We start from the raw sequence: 18,848 nt of genomic DNA on the forward strand, positions 1-18,848 counted from the left end.
CCCTGCCCCCAGTTCTTTCAGTTTGTTAGCTGTTTTTGGCTTCCCTTCTTTCCCTTTGAGCTTAATACCTGGGCTCACAATTTTGACTATATCTTCCCTCTAGTTTCATTGTCCCATATCTCCTTGATCTTTTAATGCGGTCTTAACAATCCCCAAATTCAGGTCAACTTAATCATCCATTTTGCTTTAAAGTCACTGAGGAAGATTAAAGAAAATCAAATAAATGAGTCTATTAGTCACATCACCGGGACAACAGTTGCATCACTGGAGCACTCACAGATGCTTGGTCAGCTTTTTACTCACTCCTGGGTCGCTCCCTTTTCCTTTCACCATGATAACCTTTTAGATTTTTATGGTTCTCAAGACCCTCATCCCACTCTGAAACACTGCCACTCCCAACAGTCAATCTAGACTGACTCTTGGCTGGTCACCAGTCTAAAGGGTTTATAATTATTACCTCATTGAATCCTCATGACAGCCCGTCGATGGAGATACTGTCATTATCCCTGGTTTATGATGCCCAAGATCTCAAAGGACACAAGTGGTTATGTCTGGATCTGAACTCAAGAAATCTGAATTCAAGTTCACGGTTTCTCTCTAAACTGTCTTGCTGCTGGTGCAGAGTTGATCAGGCATTTTCTCACTTGGGGTTTAGTCCCTTCTACCTTCCAGCTTCCATGGATCTTCCTCTTGGGCCATTTGTTCCTGACTCTTCTCAATCTCCTCCTACCAAAACTGTATCCCAAGTCCCCCCACTGCTTGAGGGCCTTATCTATCATGCATTTGTTTATTCATTTAGCAAATTATTATTAAGTACCTATTCTGGGCTAGGTGTTGGGGACACAGAGGTAAACGAGACCTAATCTCCCACCTTGGAGTTAAATTTTAATTATCCATTCTCCCTATTAAATACCCAAAATCTGATCCTCTCCTAGACCCTTCTTTCCACTTACAGAATGCTGAAGTTACTGTTTATTTCATACTACATTCAGCACCACCCTTTACAAAGCAGCAGGTATGTGTTGGATAGGTGAATGAACAATTCCAGGTAAGATCATCAAGGTTTGGAAGTTCGTTCTTAGCCTTCTTTCTGAAAAGTGGTTCATTTGAGATGAGCCTCTAGCTCTTACTACCTTTCTGTCTGAGCAGAACTGGGAAGATTCTGAAAACCAACCTTTTTCATTATTGACGGACTAGTTGCACTTCAGTGAAATAAATGCATTCCCACTGAGTTACCTCACACTGGTACCTCTATAAGAAAAGGTACAAGTATATGCTTTGTATTCTGTGACTGTGGAAGGAAAGACACAGTCCTTATTACAGGAATTTCAGCATTATTAGAAGGAGAGGTATTTTTAAGATCCAGGAGGGCATGGCAACCCACTCCAGTATTCTTGCCTGGAGAATACCATGGACAGAGGAACCAGGTAGACTACAGTCCACAGGGTTGCAAAGACTCAGACATGACTGAAGTGACTTAGCATGCACACACATTTGTGAGATCATGCAATTTTCAAACCCCTATTTTGCCACTTCTCAACCAGAAGGTGATTTTGCCCCTAAAAGCATATTTGGCAGTGTCCGGAGATATGTTTAGTTGTCATAATGTGGTGGTAGTGAGTGAGTTGGATAATGCTACTGGTATCTAGTGGATAGAGGCTAGAAATGCTGCTAAACATTCTACAGTGCAGGGCACCTCAGAAAAAGAATTATTGCCCCTAGTTGAGAATTGCCGATCTAAAGGGTGACCTTGACTGGAACAGTTAGGTGCTCCGTGAGTTGGGTTGAGGGGAGGCTACCATCCAAGGATGCTAGCTGATCCTGCTGAAGCTCTGTTGAAAAGAACCATTAGAGATGAGGGATCATTTGGGACCTACAGAGAGAATGGGGTTGCAAAGAGTCGGACACGACTGAACGACTGAACTGAACTGAGAGAGGTATTTGGGCTCAGTTTCTCCATTTACTCTTCTAATGTTACCTGGATCTCTTTCTCAGCCCCAAGCCTTGATACACATTTTATGTTGTCCTGTATCACTTATTTAAGTATACAGTGACTTTGAAGAGGAAAAGAAAATAGGATAAGCTTTTATCTGTTGAAAGCATTGTTTGTATTAGCATAATTTCTATCTCTGGCAATAACATTTCTAAGGTGGTAGAACACATCCTCTTTGTCAGCAGAGGTATGGCAAGATTTATTTTAATTCATATTAAATGACAGTGATGTCAGAAATGAAAAAAGTTGGAGGGGCTTCCAGGGTGGCTCAGTGGTAAAGAATCTGCTTGCCAATGCAGGAGACACAGGTTCAATCATTGGTCCAAGAAGATCTCACATGCCACAGAGCAACAAAGTCCATGTGCTCTAGAACCTGGGAACTTTAACTGTTGAGCCTACTCACTGCAACTACTGAAGCCTGCATGCCCCAGAGTCCGTGGTCTACAACAAGAGAAGTCACTGTAATGAGAAGCCCATGCATTGCAACTAGAGAGTGGCCCCTCCTTGAAGCAATTGAAGAAAGCCCTCATGCAGCAATGAAGGCCTGGCACAGCCAAAAATGAATAAACAAATGAATAAACAAACATTTTTAAAAGTTGGAAATACTAAAACTTTCCACTTCAGTGAAGAATCAACTTAAAATTAGTCTAAGAAAAAATTACATTAATAAAGTATAATTTTATAATCTAACCAGACCTGACTAGTTATTAGCTCATACAATATGTAATAATTGTAATTATTCAATATTCAATATATTTCAATATGTTCAATATATTCAATAGCAAATATTCAATAATGTGCTAAGTTTTATTTTAAAGTAGTGTGGTAGAAACGTATTTAATAGCTTAAACACTGGAAATGTATGTTTTGAACAAATAACTACTGCCAAATACTATACAGAAATAAACTTTGAAAGGATTATTAGGGCTATAAGGTATTATTTGCATAACCACTTCCTTATCTCTCTACTTCCTTCCATTATTCTTTATATCACTATCACTAGCATTTATAATAAAGAATATATGTATGAATTCTAATATATTCAAATTCTCATGAAAGCAAAACCCAAGAAGAATAGCTGTAAAAAGACATAATTAAGTACCTTTCACAAATATTGCCTGATTTCCACTAAGACTTATTAGCTGATTTCTTTTAGATAATGGTTTCCAAAGCTATAAATGGATCAGAAACATTTAAGAACTAGTGAAAAAGTTGGGAATCTCAAAAAAAAAAAAAAAAAGCAGCAAACTCACCAAATTATTCTGACACCCATTTGTGACCACTTGGGTAGGTGTTCTATTAAAACTGATGCTAAAGTAAGATTTAAATGGAGAGGCCAGATTAAAGATACTTTTGAAATGTTTCATTTTAAAGCCCCCAAATACTTTAGGTACTGTTACTTCACCATCTTATTCCAATGAATAAAATGTGTATTACAAAGGGGAGGTAGCGTGTTGATGTGTTAGTAATTTTTTTTCACAATAAGGACATTGATGTCAGTGCATCCAATTCAAATTCAGGAAGGGTTGCCTATTTTTAATTTTTTGTGATGTGAATGGAGTAACTAAAAGTGTGATAGTTAATTTGGTCAATAAGAAACTGTTGACCTTAAACAGACAGACTGCCAGCTATTTCTCCAACAAAAATGGGTTTACTCAGGACTAGCAAAGAATTGCAATCTGGGCTCTGCAACCATGGCAAGCACTTGAAAGTCCCACACAGCTGGAAGAAGATATCTCTTTTATAAAGGGTAAAAGGAAGTTGGGAGGATTATCGTAAATGGAGTCCATTGGAAGAATTGAGAATTCAAAGTATAGTGGCTTTTGATTGACTGAGTCTCTCATTGGCTGAGCTCTCCTCAAGCAAGAAGAGGAAGTCTTTCTTCTTCCTTTTGGGCTGTTTTCCTTGTAGCACATTGTAGCCCAACTCTATTTTAATTGAGGTTTCTGTTTATTAATTTTTACAAAGTCATTCCACTAAAGATAAAGCAATGGAGCCCACTAGTCTTATTGAATAAAGTGAGTAATGCATCCCCAGAAACATCACAATAATATTGAATCCCCAGAAACTTCCATGTGAATCTAATAGTGTATAAATGAATCACAGTCTTACTTAACATTTCCATAAGTATGTTGCAGGGCAACTCTGAGAAACAGAATATAGATTGAATAGAATATATAAGCATCCCAATTTTTACTTCTTCCCATTTCATACCTTTGTTCTGTTAATGCTGCCTAATAAATATCTATAAATTTCATCCCCACTGAACTGACCCACTCAGGGATTTGGAAGGTGATACCTCATAGATAAGGTTGCATGGATAGATACTATTTTGTCTATGAATGACAAGTGACTTCAAAAGAGTGGTTTCTGGTAATGGAATGCATTTAAAATAGTAATGACAGTTGATTGTTTATTGATTACTTACTGTGTTGTAGGTACTGTGTCAGGTCTTATGTTTATCATCCTATTTAATCATAACAGTTACCCTATGAGATAGGTAACATCATAATTCCTTTTTTATAAATAAGGAAACCAGGGTACAGATAACATACCCCAATTTAAATAGACCCTTAGTACTAGAGTTTCTAAATAATGTTTTAAAGCAAAATGGAAAAAGTGACATGAAAATACTGGAAACACCTACATTTAAGAAAAATTTAAAAACCTGACACTGCAGTGTCCACTTTTTTAGTAAAGTATTTAATTTTCAAAGAGCAAGGTAGAAGTACCCAAGATATGTGTCCACTCAAACAGATGGAAACCCAGATTTGAGAGAAGAAAGGCTGGAGACAAAATTCACAGTCCTGTTTTCAATGGATAGATCTGTTTTTAAATAATTATAAAGAATTATATGAACTTATAAAGAATTATATGTCATTTAACAAGAAGGTGTCAATAGGGCAGTGCTTAATAGCACCCCTTCCACCCTAACAGCTTAAGTCTGCCTGGGTTTTAAGTTAATAAAGTGAACAAAGAATGACAAAGCTCTCAGGTAAGCTGCTACTTACTCTGCATTCTATTGGCAGCTTAACTTTTCCTCTTCAAGTTTCCAGTTACTTCATCTGAGCCATAAACACAGCATAAAGGAGAGAGCTGGACATTTCAGGGTCCCTGTGGGGAACTGATGGCTGTCCTGGAATCACCTTTGCCTTTAGTCCCTCTGGTTTTGTTTATCATTGCTAGAGCTGAGCAGTAAAACGTAGCATGCGACAGGAGTCGACTGTCAACTGTGGCTAGCAGAGTGACTGACTGTCAGCCCTCTAGGAGGAATGCGAAAAATGCAGAACCACCCACAGCTGGAGGCTCCCCGTCTGAATGGGGTGGTAGGGACTGAATTACTGTTCCCACTGATGTTGAAGATGAGGATAAGGCACCATGCTATCCTATCTCACTCCAAACCCATGGAAAGAATTTGGCAAACGTTCCATTTCTCAAATCAAAGATTTCTCTGTTATTCTTGGCAACTTGGAGAACTAAAAATCCTTGAGTTTCAGGAAAAGCCAGGCATTAAAGCTTTTTTTAAGAGATTTGGGGAGAGAGAAGTTAAATTGGAATGATTTTTTAAAAATGGTTTTAGATGGATTTATGGATTACCTTCATGAAGATATAAAGATATCAACTCATCTTGTGAATTTAATCTTTATCCTCAGTTTTTGAGATTTTCCCATTATCTGTAATTCCTATTTCAAACTAAAATCCTTTTAGCTTTGTGACTTATGCTAATTAACAGGGAAAAAAACCAAAGAAACAAACACGTTTTCCTTGTTCTGCATTCCCTCAAAACTTGTTTTTAGGTACAGGGCACTGCAAGTTTGTGTGGTTGGGCACAATACTGCTGCTAATTGTACTGTTCTGGCTGATTACATGCCTTTTGCTTGATGTCAGAGTTTTCCCCCAGCAACTATTTCCAGCCAGTGGTATCACTCTTATGTATTGCTTCTAAAAAAGAAAAAAAAAATGGCAAAAATGTGTTTCTAAAATAAAGGAATGACACATATATTTAACATCATTCATCTACATTTACTCTAAAACATCAGTTATAGAGTAAAACCAGTTTTTAAAGGATTTTTATTTAATGGCTATTAATTCAAATGTTTATTTGTTCCCTTTAATAGGAGACATATTCATAAGAATTTCCTGTCAGTTATTTTAAAGAAAAACATTTATTTTTAAATGTAAAATACAATTACTGTTTACTTAAAATGTTTATGAATGTGAGGTAATAGTTCAAAATGAACCTGGCCATTTCTTCACTATGGTTGCCTCCTCTTTTTGTTCCCAGCGCTCTTGGGAATGGGGTCTCTGCTCTTCCCCCGCAGGTCATCCCTCTCATTATGCCAAATCAGTACAGAGAGACAACCACTCCGGGATCCATGGGACATGAGCACTGTGCCTTATAATAATGAGAGATCTTCCAGAGGTCACATTTCACATCTGGCCTTCTCCCTTTAGATTTTATCTTCAAATTGGACCTTATGTATAGTAAGTGGCATTTGAAAAGCATTTTGCAGCATTTAAACCACAGGTATTATCTTATGGACCTCACAAAAACAGGACACCGGCTTCCTGAACCATCGTTTTCAACCCAAATTGGCGTTTCACATGGCCACTTCTGTAGAGTTGCTCAGAATGGGTCAATAGCATGCAACCAGACAGTCAACTTTAGGTAAATTTGATGACTAAAGCGATTTATTTAGTTGTAGAGAGGAACAGAAGTCTAGAGTCGGAGAGACCAGGAGCAGTCAGGTGATGATCCTTGCCTGCCTTCCTCACTATTCTGCAGATGTGACAAAAATAGGTCAGAGTGAACGGGTACGTGCTTAGTCGCTTCAGTTGTATCTGACTCTCTGCGTCCCCATGAACCATGAAGAATACAGGAGTGGGTTGCCATTTCCTTCTCCAAAATGAAGGGGTAGGTACATAGCAAATGAACACGTTTAGTGTGTTCTTTAAAATAAAAAAGTTGTTTCCTAGATGAAGGATGTTTGGAAAAGACTAGTTGTAGCTGCTTTACTGAATGATTACTAGGTCAGGTGCTCTCCGAAGTGCTTTGCAAGTTTCATTTTTCGTTTAACTCTTATGCCTCCCACAAACCCTTAAGGAGGTAGCTTTTTTTTTTTCTTTTTGGAATCACTTTAAAAGGATGAGGTAATTGAGTCATGGAGAAGTCCCTTGTGCTAAGATCTCTTCTCCCCAGGTTTGAGATGTGATTGACATATAACATTGTGGAGGGTGATGATTTGGTAGACATATATATTGTGAAATGACTACCACAATAAGACTAGTTAGCACATCTATCTGTGTCCAACTTCTAAAGCTACAATTCAGTCCCAAACAGTCTGATTATAGAAAATATTTCTTAACAACTGAATGTATTGACTTGTGATAAATTTTACTTAAATATTAAAGGAAATGAGAGCATTTTAAAGTGTTTTCTAAATATACTTGCTTCAATATTGAAAAACCAAGAGCCTTTACATATATGCCAATGATTTTGTTTGCCAATACCCAGGCTCATGTAATTCAGAATGGCTCTGGGTCCACACACTGGGCCAAGCCAGACTCTGCCTACTCAGTACTAGAAAAGACCTGAAGCTTCATACCAAGCACTGCTCAGGAGTCTCTGGGAGAAGAATTGGAAAACAGAATTTTAGAGCTGGAAGGAAACTTATAGACAGTTTAATCTCACCTTCTCACTGTATAAAGTGAGAGTACTGAAGCTCAGAGAGATTACGTGACTTTACCAGGTTATACACTGCTAACCAGTAACAGAGTCAGGATTCGAGCCCAGGATTTCTGTCTGCATTCTTTCAGTTACAATAAGTAGCCTCCAAATCCTCATGAGAGAGAACTTTCTATTTCCTTTTCCAGTGTTTTAGAAAATATCAAAATCTAATATCCATGTATTTATATAAATTTATCTAAATTTATTTTTGCCTCAATTATATACACTGGTAAATGAAAATGTGTTTGGATTTCCCAAGAGTACTTGAATTTCATGAGTTTTACATTTCATACAAAGGGGCCAGGCTCAGCATTTAATTTTCATGGGCTAAGAGCTCTGATTAAAGCCTTTATCTTGACAAATAATTGGTTTTGAGAATAGGGGCTAGAGATAATTTGGAGACATGATGAGCATTCATTCATTTACTCAAACAGACTTGTACTGCATGCCTATTTGTTTTAGGCACTGTTCTAGATACAGGTCAAACAAATATAATACATGTGACATACTTCTTCCCCTTTAGGAATCATTTTCCCCATTTCTTTCCTATTAACAAAGGATCTGATATAATTTTGCTGCACTTAAATTAGATTGATGCTTCCCAAGGTGTATTAAAGGTACCACTTCTGGTATGCTACATGATTTTAGATGGTAACAGACAAGCATTTAAAAAGGCAGCTATGAGGCCATCTCAGTGTATTTTAGAAAAATGAAAACAGCTCACAAACCTATATTTAATGGATGTGATGTCTTAAAACATGGCTAATTATGTTGGTGATCCACTTTCTGTAGACCATATGTACCACAGCATGATACTCAGGCATGTTCTGTAAGCCTTCTGTCAGAATATTTAGAAAGTTATGACGACATGGGTTTTTGAGAGTATAGATGGTATGGGTTAATAGCATGGATTCTGCAGGTTATGAATTTCTGTGTTCTTCACTGTTTTCTTTTAAAAGATATATCAAAACGTCAACTCTGAAGGTTGACAGTCATTTAGTATGTGGAGTATAATATATAACTTAATTATGCTAATCACTCAGAGTGGCCATTCTTTTTAAAGAACTAATTTTTAGGTACCCATGTTAGAAATTGATTAGAGTTATTATATTATTTGCTTTAAAATGTTGTACTTCCACAATATAATATTACTTTTTATTATAATTTTATAGTTTCCTTCTAATTATGACAAGCAATTATTCACTTTTTTATTCTTAATTCAAAGATGTGCAACTGTGTATTACAGAGAATAGTTCTTAACAGCTAAATGTACAGACTTGTGAAAAAACTTACTTAAAATTTTAAAAGAAATGAGAGCATTTTAAATTGCTTTCTAAATATACTTCTTGTAAAATTGAAAAACCAAAAGCCTTTGTTATATGCTAATGATTTTGTTTGCCAGTACCTGGGCTCATGTAATTCGAAATGGCTCTGGGTCCACACACTGGACCATGACAGATTTTGCCTACTCAATACTGAAAAGACCTGAAGCTTCATACCAAGCACTGCTCAGGAGCACTGCAATAGGCTTTCTCCTGTGTTAAAATCACCTCCCACACCAACCTGGCTGCCAAGTACTGGGCTGTGAAGTACGGGGCAATGTGCAAAGGTTATCACAGTCCAGAGGAAGCTAGCATCTCAGCTAGCTGATACTACACATGATTTTTTAAAAAGAGGGTAAGAGAGAGGAGGAGGGAAATAATAGCAGACTTTTAGGTCCAATCTCTAGAGAGTTTGATTTTAGTAGATCTGGACTGACAAATCTGCATTAAGAAGGAAAAAAAAAAACTATTTATCATAAAAAATATTCAAACTAACAAAAAATATAAGAACTCTCTATATTCCATTACTTAGACTGAATAGTTATTAATATTTTGCCATATTTGTTCCTCTATTTTTTTTTATTTTTATTTTTTGGCCATGCCTTATGACTTGCAGGATCTTGCAGGACTAGAGATTGAAATTGCACCCTTGGCAGTGAAACCAAGGAGTCTTAACCACTGGACTTCCAGGGAATTCCCTGGGATATTTTAAAGTAAATCCTAAACATCATGATATTCCACACTAAACTACTAAGCATATGTCCTTAGAGAACCAGATACCATTATCATGCTTAACACGATAATTATAATTCCTCAAACTTCAAACTTTCCACTCATCCCCCAAATATTTTCTTATACTTGGTTTGTTAGAATCCAGATCCAAACAAGTCCCATGCACTGCATGTAGTTATTATATAAATTGGTTTTTGTTTGTTTGCTTTTTAGTTTTGTTTTTTAATGAAGAATTTCCTTTTTACATGAAACCACCATTAACCAGTGCCTCAATCAGGCTGGCTCTCGGCTTTCAGAAGATAATTCAGATTTAGAAAGGATCATAGATACCATTCCTCTTTCAGTGTCTTCCTATTCTCTATATGTTTACCAATCTGAGTCCTTCCTGGAGATATTAGGCAGAAGGTAGGTGAAATGAAGAGTGGTCTGGATATGTGAACTTTGGATAAAACAAGGAAATATATCCTTGAAGCAATAGCAAATTTTCCATGTCATCTTTACCCCCAAATGTTTTACAACATGTTCCTGTGATTAAATGTTTGTCTTTTCAAGCAGCTCAGAAAATCCCCATATGCTCTCCCCCTTTTGAAGGCTGAGAGTGCACATTTAATACATTAAAGTCTTTTTAGTGTTGCACAAATTCCACTCAGTGTTTCCCAAATATCTTTGATCATGGAGTTGGGTTTTCCCACCACCCCAGATCACCTATTAACATGTTTTGGAATCTAGTTTGGGAAGTGGCATTGATCTGTGCTACTATTATTAGTGTTTTTATTGGGTACATCAATAAACATTTGTTCTGGCAAAGCACCTTGTAACCTCTTTTGCTGGTTTTTCTTCTCACTCTGAGATCCTGTGGCATACACTGGTATTTTTATTACCATTCAAAGATAAGAGCTATTAAGTACATATCGATAATATGAGCTGAGTAACAAATTGCTGTCAGTCAGGATTTAATTTAAAGCCCTAAAATTTGAAGACTTTAACTGGCAAAAATCTAAATAATCCCCAAATACTAGAGCTTTATTGGCTGTTAGAGAAAAGGTAATTTCACAGAATATTGTTCATATTCTCATCGCTCATTCCTTGTCCCCTTTACATATCCCCAACCTAAGCATGATCAACCCCTAACCTGACGCTCTAAGGAACAGGACTAAAGGAGGCAGTGCCATTTCCCTTGAAACTAGGCATCCTAAAGATGAGTAACCACTTTTCCTTTCATGATGACCATATAAACGTTATGGAAAAAGATGGAGTAAGAGACACATACATCAACTATTCCTAAAGACAGAGATTAAGGAGGCCTCTCTGTAGAATCTGTAAATGTGATTCTTTGAGACAGCTCCTCCAAGTAATCTCTTCTAAATGCTCCACCCATTTCTCCAGTGCTCGGACCACCACCATGCAGGGATGCCAGGTGGTGGTGGGTGGTGATGACATCAGCAAAGATTCTGCTTATCCAAGGGAAGCAGAACTGTTACTCAAAAAAATGTACTAGTTTAATTCTGGAACCTTTCAGTTTCTCACCCTGGGTGGTAAAAATGTCTCTGTGGATTTTCTCTGCACTATCTGGGCAAGTGCTCAGAATGAACAATCTTTTCTTAGCTGGGAGAAAATCAGTAAGCAGGAATACCATTCCTCCCCATCCTTCCTGAAGCTTTGAGTTTGATTCCTAGTCCCCAGGGTTTGGATTCTATATGTCATAGGCATCAAAGCATGGGAAATAACAGAACCCCCGCACCACAAACCAATTGTTGGTTGTATAATTTAGACCATTATAAATCTTGTTACATTCTCTCAGTAGTTAACATTTACATGAACTTTTTGCTCCCTGTTCCTTAAAATTTTCCTTTCCTATTTATTTCTTGTCAGTTGGTATAGTGAAATAAAATCAGCTCAGAACTAATGACCTGGGCTTAAAACCTAACTTCACTCACTGTGCAACCTTATGCAATTGACCTAACCTCTGCGCTTTCACTTCTTGACCATGAAACGGTGATTTATAAAATTATATCAAAGATTTAAAAGATATATCAAAGATTATATCAAAAATATGAAAAGGCTTATCTCATATTCAGTACATGGGCAATTGACAAATGTTGGGTTCTCTACTTTCTTCTCTTTGCTTCTGCTTGCATTATTTATCACTTAATTCCATCATTATGGGAAGAAAATCAATAAATGACTTCCCTGAATTTTTTTGATTGTTTTCTTTGAAATAATACCATGGGGTATGAGAGGCTCAGCCTAAAGGGATCTGTTTCAATTTTCTGGAGCAGAGGAGGAGCTGTATAGGAGAAGAAGCTGGCCTCTTCGCCGGGTGGAGAAGACAATTAGTGCCGAGCCTCTACCTTTGCTCATATCAAGGGCTAGGGGTGTGTGTGTGTGTGCACGTGTGCGCACACACACACACACTCTTATTCTAATTGTTTGATCAAAACAAGAAATATCAAATAAGCATTCCATTTCTTCTTAAATGGACACCAAAGGGCCTGTTTCAAGTTGATAAGTGACTTCTGGTCATTTTAGGATGCTTACCATCCTACTGAATGGGTATAACTTAAAAGACAGACAATAGTAAGTGTTGCCAAGGATGTGGAGAAACTGGAACCCTCTTTCATTGCTAGTGGAAATGCAAAATTTATTTTTTGCTTTGAAAAATCATTTGGCAGTTTCTTAAGAAGTTAAACCTACCATCTCCATCGGCAATCTTGCTGTTAGGAATCTACCCAAGAGAAATGAAAACATATATTTACACAAAGACATATATGTAAATGTCCACAGCAGCATTATTTGTAGTAGCAAAAGACTGGAAACAATTCAAATGTCTATCAGGTGTGCTTGGACAATGGAATACTCTTTAGCAATAAAAAAAAAAAAACTACTACTACTGATGCATGATAAAAACAAGGATGAAACTCAAAGGCATCATGTTAAATGAAAGATATACAACCTAGATGCCCATCAGCAGATGAATGGATAAGGAAGCTGTGGTACATATACACCATGGAATATTACTCAGCCATTAAAAAGAATTCATTTGAACCAGTCCTAATGAGATGGATGAAGCTGGAGCCCATTATACAGAGTGAAGTAAGCCAGAAAGATAAAGAACATTACAGCATACTAACACATATATATGGAATTTAGAAAGGTGATAACGATAACCCTATATGCAAAACAGAAAAAGAGACACAGAAATACAAAACAGACTTTTGAACTCTGTGGGAGAAGGTGAGGGTGGGATATTTCAAAAGAACAGCATGTATACTATCTATGGTGAAACAGATCACCAGCCCAGGTGGGATGCATGAGACAAGTGCTCCGGCCTGGTGCACTGGGAAGACCCAGAGGAATCGGGTGGAGAGGGAGGTGGGAGTGGGGATCGGGATTGGGAATACATGTAAATCCATGGCTGATTCAAAGAATAAAAAAAAAATTAAAAAAAAAATAAATAAATGTAAAAAAAAAATAAATAAAATAAAATATTTACTTGCAAAAAAAAAAAAAAGAAAGATATAAAAGACATATTGGATGACTTCATGTATATGTCTAGAAAAGGCAAATCTATAAAGACAGAAGGCATATTGGTGACCACCTGTTGTTAGGGGTAGGAATGAGGAATAACTGAAAACAAGCATAAGAGATCTTTTGGAGAGTTGGAAATGTTCTCAAACTGGATTATGGTAATGATTACACAACCGTATGACTTTATTTTAAAAAGTCATTAAATTGTACATTTAAAATAGATTTTATGGTATATCAATTATACTTCAATAAAGCTGTTTAAAAATAAGCAGCTTATTGTTATATGCAATTCATGAGGTGATCACCTTATCAAAAGTAGCATTCAGTGGTTGTGGAGAATATGATAATCAGGATGTATTCCTGGAATAGGCATGCATCTGTCTTTCAGCTCAAATATTCATTATGCTCTGAATCTAATGGTAAACAACTCCAATGCTCCAACTTTCCAGCTGGGTAAGGCATGGAGCTATGAGGGGAGGAAGGAAGCAGGATTGGGTGATGTCAGCCACAGTAGAGAGGCCACAGAGGGAGGAGGAGCAGACTAGAGCGACTTCTGCTCATTGACATCAGAAACAGAGGTGGCAGCACACATCTGCACAGACTGATCTTTTTCAAACCAACATGCCCATCCAGCCACTTCCCGTCTTGGCCAGCAGTCTCTCTTTGAGCCACCCTCTCCCAATCCTGCCTTTTCTCATTTCCAACTTCCTCTGGGCTATGCTTTGCCATCTATTTGTCTCTCAGTCATCTGTGCACCAGCATGTCCTATCTGCCTAGACTTTCTGAAGTGTCTTAACCCCTGTAGGTAACAGTCCAAACCAAGGAAAACTGTATCTTTCAATCATCACTTTTCAGTTACTTATAAAGTTTCCTTCTAGGTCTCATTCACAAACATATACCTAAGAAGCTAAGATCATTAATTTGAAATTACATTATTGAAAATGAATGTGGGTGAGAATCTCAAAGAACAGTCAAGTTTGACTAGCTCAGGGCTTGATAATTTAATAATTCCCCCCTTTACTTCATCTAGTCCTAGTATTTCACAGGGAAATTATCACGAGAGAGGGAGCAATGTTACGCAGATGAATGTGACACATAATCACATAATCCTGATGGTTGTAATTCTACAAGCATATAAAAAATAACCGGAAAATGTGTGAATTTCACACAGAAAATTGAGGTAATTTGGCATATAGTGCTCATTGAAAGTGGAAGCCTATTTAAATCTACTTAAAACTGAAAATGAGTTCCCAAACCTATCTGCCAATAGAATACTTTGGATTTTGAATTATACGGGCTTTTTTCTATAAGAAGCTTAGGGTACTCTATAAATAATAGCTAATAATTATTGAGTTATTGTGATATTCCAGACACCTTATTTAATCTTCATAATGACCCCATTATATAGGAACAATAACTACCCCAATTTTACAAACAACAAAATAAGATAAAAAGAGGTTTTCTGCTCAAAGTGACCATTGATAAGTAATAAACCAAGGATTTAAGTTCAGGTCTTTCCAACTCCAAGCCAGTGTCCTCAGTCACTATGCCACACATCTAAATAGACCTCATGATAATATCTCATAAAAACATCACCCTCATTTTTACAAATGGAGGAGCCAAAAGGGGACAAGGGCATATGACTCACCCAAGAATAGGCATCAAGTCAGTTCTTCATAGATTTCTGTCTTTGAGGCTTGTGGGCCTCCTCTTCAGTGTTTTATAAATTGCTCATCAGGTTATAAGGCTCTCTTGAAGAGGACTCTCTTCTTTTAGAGGGTACTCACCTGACTTTCAGTTATAGGTTCTCCAGGCAGCCAGAATGTTTCAGGCTCTTCATCTGCTGGAAATCACTGGAGTGGCTGAAAATAAAAGGACCATTTGTGTTCAGGCTACCAGGTCACTACAGCTAATTAAGTAGCAACTTTGTTTGCTTTACAGTCAATGCAAAGATTTTGGCATCTGTTCCACTGAGGAAAAGACAGGAGATTATGGATCAAGAACATTCTCACATGGTGATCTATGCACATATTTTAAATAATTAAAACTATTCATTTGGCTAAAGAGAAATCATTATATACAAAATTCCTTTAAAATATTCCCTTGGTATGTTTGAAAATTGTTTATCTTCTTAATTTGACATTAGGCAAGAGTAGCAGAGAAGCCTGACAAATCCTGAGAGCAGAGTGAAATGATTTGCAGAGGAACATGCTTTAAAACCTTTCATTCTGAAGATGTGACTGCTGGTATGTTCAATGCAGAAAACCCCAGTTCTGAGCCTGATGTTGTAAGTAAGTAAGTAAGTAAAAAAAACATTCACACAGCCCAAAATCTTTCCCATTTTCCCTCCACACTTCTCTAATCAAGAGTTCAAATAATATTGCCAAATAATTTTTATTTTCCTTTGATGAGAGTAATCTCAAAACTCATCTGTTTGGCAAATGAATACAAAATAAAATCATTTTTTCCCAGGTCTTATTATATAACTAATAACAGCTTCCACTTATAACAGCCCACTATACAGAAGGCAGTGTAATTGACATTTCACATTATTTCTAATCTGGACAACTTGGCAAGTTAGGTCTTCTTTTTTTTTTTTTTAAGTTAGGTCTTCTTATTCCTATTTACAGCAGAAAAAAGACAAAACTAGGACAAAGAGAGATTTAAAAATTCTGTCTGACTCAAAATTCATGTGCTTCCCATCATGCTCTCTCACTCTTCATCAAGCTTTGGAGTACCACTAAGGATAAGATGATTCTGGGGGCTGATTGAACAGCCATTTGTAACTTGCCTATTTAATGCCTAGTGAATATAGGAAAGGACAGTATTTCAAAGTAAGGCATGGACCTTACTCTCCAGGCATTCACAGTTCAGTGAAGATAAAAAGAGAAGAGAATGAAGTTCTAAGAAGAATGACGTAGAGAGTAAGTGCTAGAGGAATTCAGAGAGGGGCCCAGTTATGAGCTGATGAGAAGGGGAGTACCCTCCTTATATGAAGTGAGGCCTCAGTGAATCTGATAGAAGATACAGGTTGGATGAGCAGAGAAGAGAGGGAAGACCATTCCTGGAACAAGGAATGAGCATGCTGAGTCCCAGAACAGCAAGGACACCAGCCTGGTTGGTGTGATGGAATTTGTGCTAGGGAGCAAAAGGATTCTAACACTATAGTGATTTATCCTATGGCAGCTTGTTATAAAACTGAAGAAGTTACATTCCAGTCTGGGTCAAGGGAATAGTTATCCAAGGCATGGCTTCCTGTCATAAGTAGAAATATGTCTATTTTTTGCCCCCATTCAGAAAAAAAAAAAAAGTAAGGGGAATCCCAGAAGGGTCATGGGACAAATATAGGTTTAGAAGTCAGAATTTCTGGGTTCTGTTTTCATTTTCAGTCATTTCGTCTCTGAAATGCAACAGTAGAAATTACTGAACCCCTTCTGAATCAGTTTCTGCTAAAGGGGAAAAAATTGTATCACCACTTCCCCCAACACACAAGCAAATTCACCCAATTCTAAGTATGCAGATTGTTGGACATAGGATATTTTCCCATTACTGATTTTAGTAATGAAAGTGCCCCTAGACTGCCCTGCTTCACTGCTGCATCCCTATACCTATTTTACAGCTCATACTATGTTAGAATAAGGGTGGGCAGTAAATAATGTAATTTTTAAATTATGACAATGTTGACATCTTTTAGTGTAACAGGAAGACAGAGCGTTAACTGTATAGTCTTCAAGCACAGTTTCTAGATACAATATAATTATTGTCATTACGATTTTCCTGCTACCTGGACAACTTGAAAACTTTCTAATGTTTTAATTACAAAGTTTTTAATTTGTGCGAGGTTAGGGTGAACAATCCTGTAAGTGAGCTTTTGACAAAGCAAGATAGCCGTCCAGACAAATTTCCCAAGCCCCCTTGGCTCTAATTTGGACTTAAAAAATTCATTTTACTAATTTGTTGAGCATAAAATATTTGGTGCTAATGTTTAGCTATCTCAGTGCCGCAGTTTAGAAGGGCAAGTGAAAAACATCCCTCTGGGCTCTTGGGGCTGGATGGAAGAAGCCTTGGACTCTGCTTGCACTCACTGGCTAAGCAGTGCCGAGCAGATGGTTTTAAAAATACAGAGCTCTTTATCTTTTTGCCAGTTTTTCTAAATGTCTTAGGGACATCTACTAACAACATATGAGATACAAAATTTTAAGTATATTTGTGTAGGATATAAGAATAATATAAATCAATGTAAATAGAAATCTATTATATTTAAATTATTAATGACATTATCCAAGATGCTCCCATTCTTATTTTTTCTGCACTTGATAAAATATTCTCAGAGAAATGTCCTCTCTCAGGAAAGGACAATATTCCAAAGTAAGGCATGGATCTTGCTCTCCAGGTGTTCACAAAAGTACAATTCACAAAGAAGATAGACATCATAAACCATTAGACACCTAACAACAAAGAAACAAAATTACATAAAGCAAAAATCAGAAGAAACATAGGGAAAAGAAATATATATATAATCATAGTGAGACATATCTATACCACCAGGTTCATAGCAGCATGATTATAGTAGCTAAGACATGGAAACAAACCTAAGTGTCCATTGATAGATGAACAGATAAAGAAGTTGTGGTGCATATATATATACATATATACACACACACACATACAATGGAATATTATTCAGGGGATTGTACCCTGTGGGATGCTGTTGATCCCTACTTCTCTCCCAAGACTGCACCACCTTAGCAGGTGCCCTTGGTACTAAATATGAAACCTGAGGCTTAGATAACTTGGGTAGAGGTGAGGGGTGGAAAGAAGGATCCTCAAGAAGAAAAAAAATTATGCATGAAAGTCATTCAGTCGTGTCCAACTCTTTGTGACCCCATGGACTATACAGTCCATGGAATTCTCCAGGCCAGAATACTGGAGTGGGTAGCTTTTCCCTTCTCCAGGGGATATTCCCAACCCAGGGATCAAACCCAGGTTTCCTGCATTGCTGGCAGATTCTTTACCAGCTGATCCACAAGGGAAGCCCAAGAATACTGGAGTGGGTAGCCTATCACTTCTCCAGTGGATCTTCCCAACCCAGGAATCGAACTGGGGTCCTGCATTGCAAGCAGATTCTTTACCAGCTAAGCTATCAGGGAAGCCCAATATTAAACACAAAAATACATAATTATTTAGGAAAGAAATCCTAATAGGTATCTGAAGCCTTGGGGATCTGGGACTTTTCCTAAAATATCCTTAGGTGAGTTACCAACATTGCTTCCATACAGATGCCCTCTGCTTGTGTTTGGCTTTCCCTTCAACCTGTAACACTACAAGCCTGCTTTCCTCCCAGCATATAAAGGTGCAAGAGAGCAGCCTGAAACTTATGCTTCATTGGATTCATGGTTCACCCAGACGCAGTACCACTGACAGAGATGCTGGAGGGTGATTTGGATGTGTGTCCTGGTTTGCCAGAAAGCCTCAGGTTATGCCTGTTATTCTTGTTTAAGTCTTTTTCCCAGTTTCATTGAGAAATAATTGACATACATCTCTG

This window comes from Cervus elaphus, chromosome 12, assembly GCF_910594005.1.
Source record: "Cervus elaphus chromosome 12, mCerEla1.1, whole genome shotgun sequence".
NCBI lineage: Eukaryota > Metazoa > Chordata > Mammalia > Artiodactyla > Cervidae > Cervus > Cervus elaphus.